The 1941-nt window shown below is 46.8% G+C and overlaps 1 pseudogene; it reads right to left on the reverse strand.

Annotated features, from left to right (window-relative positions):
• Positions 1-283: 283 nt before the first annotated feature.
• LOC135711321 (uncharacterized) lies at positions 284-1549 on the reverse strand (annotated as a pseudogene).
• Positions 1550-1941: the final 392 nt, after the last annotated feature.

The following is a 1941-nucleotide window of genomic DNA, read 5'->3' on the forward strand; positions in this document are numbered from 1 at the left end:
TTTTCATGCGATTTGATGCAATTTCAGTTAACGTTTCGGTTCACAGTGGGACGAAATAAAAACAAGTGGGTCATGGCAATTTGCATCGAAGCTATTGAGTGTATCATTTTTTTTTTCAAGCGCACGGTAAGTGTTTTACTAATCTTATCCCCCTATCTGCAGCTAGATTCTTCGAAGTTAATTACGCATAGGACAAATCGTTAGTTAATTCAAGAGCAATCATGGTTGATAATCGGTATACACTCTGAAACGCAGCTCTCGACAGTATTTTTGAAAAAAGTTAATGTAATCCATGGAAAGCAATCATCCTTAATAACCATCAATATTGTTCCATCAAACTCCAATAAAAAATTCATCCATCCATCAATGGTGACGGGAATCTTAATCTAGATCGTCAGTGGTTTTAGGGCCACCCCCCACCGAATCCTGGGAAGCCATCAGGCCCAGCCCCTGGGAATCCACCGGCACCCGGAGATCCACCAGGGAATCCTCCGGCTCCGGCGCCACCCCCGAAACCCGGGATACCACCTGACTGGGAAGCTTGACCTGCGCTCTTCGTAACGACATTCATTACTTTGGGATTGTTCTGATACTTGCCAATGTTGACCGGGTTGGCCATTATGTCCTGCAGGGCTGCTGCCACTTCTGGATCCTTAAAGGCATTTAGAATATCATCCGCACCGGCAGCTCCTCCACCACCACCAACGCCTCTAAAAAAGTCACCAAAGTCTCTTGTCTATCTAGCAGTTCCTTCTCCTGACGACGACGTTCCAGCTTCAGCTTGTGCTGTTCAATCTTCTTTGCGTTCGGCGTGACTTCCTTCAGCCATTCATCGACTTCCTCCTCATAAACCAGTTTGCAGGCCTGGCGAAGATCCTTTGCAGCCTCTTCCCACTTTCCCAGCAGGCGATTGGAATTTATAAGCTGTAGCAGAAGCAGGATTTATCTCTAAAGCACGGTTACAGTCACGAATGCAAGCATTCGGTTTGGACAGTTTCAGATAGGCTTGTCCACGTTTTCCATGATACAAAGCGCTCCGCGGATTCAATTCAATGGCTTCCGTGAACAATTTAACCGATTGCTCATAGTTTTGTTCGGAGTAAGCCTCGGCAGCCTCGGAAAATAACTCATTTGCTTTATGGATATCGTCCTCACTGGGTTCCTTGGAAGCATCTCCCATCGATTGTTCTGGTTCATTATCCGGCTCGACGCAAAGCTCCGTATCTAGTTCGATATCCGATTCCGGCTCGGAGTCATCCTTCTTCTCCGGTTCCTCCTCCACTTTCGGATCTTCTGGCTTGGCTTTAGCGCCGCCAAAGTCAGGAGTACCTTCCGGTACCTTACCGCCGAGTTTTTCTACAAAGCTTCTGAAAAACTCCATCTGAGGTAGGTTCAATAGCTGCGGTTGAGCCGAACATAAGTCGACAAAAATCTTCAACTTCTGCAGCTCGGCTGGGTCGATAGGGCACGCCATTATATTGTCAAATCTGTTTTATCCAGTAGAAGTATGGGAAAGAGGAAAAATTTCCAAAAATTACAGAAAACACGCAGTGTTGTGATGTCTTGACAACGATACAACCTATCAACTTGATTCCAATCACATTATCCGTTTCAAGCTATAAGTAATCAAATGGCATACTTTAACGCTTCGGAAGAAATCAACGAAGAGGTATGCAGAAGTGGCATCGGTGGAGGAGCTTCGTTTTCAGTAGGTGACATTTGCCAGATCTTATTTTCCGTGCTGTGCACCAATGCTACCCGACGTGCCACAGGAAGGCAGCTCCCACACCTGGACCCGACATATCGACTCATCAATTAATGAACCGGGGACCAACGGCTTTACTTCCCTTCCGAAAGAAGGGGTGATCAGAGATGTTATGCCTCAGAACATCCCGGTGGCGCTGACTGGGATTGAACCCAGGCCTGCTGGGGTGAGAGGTT

This window comes from Ochlerotatus camptorhynchus, unplaced genomic scaffold, assembly GCF_037179485.1.
Source record: "Ochlerotatus camptorhynchus isolate MF236.1 unplaced genomic scaffold, CSIRO-AGI_Acam_v1.1 ptg000432l, whole genome shotgun sequence".
Lineage (NCBI taxonomy): Eukaryota > Metazoa > Arthropoda > Insecta > Diptera > Culicidae > Ochlerotatus > Ochlerotatus camptorhynchus.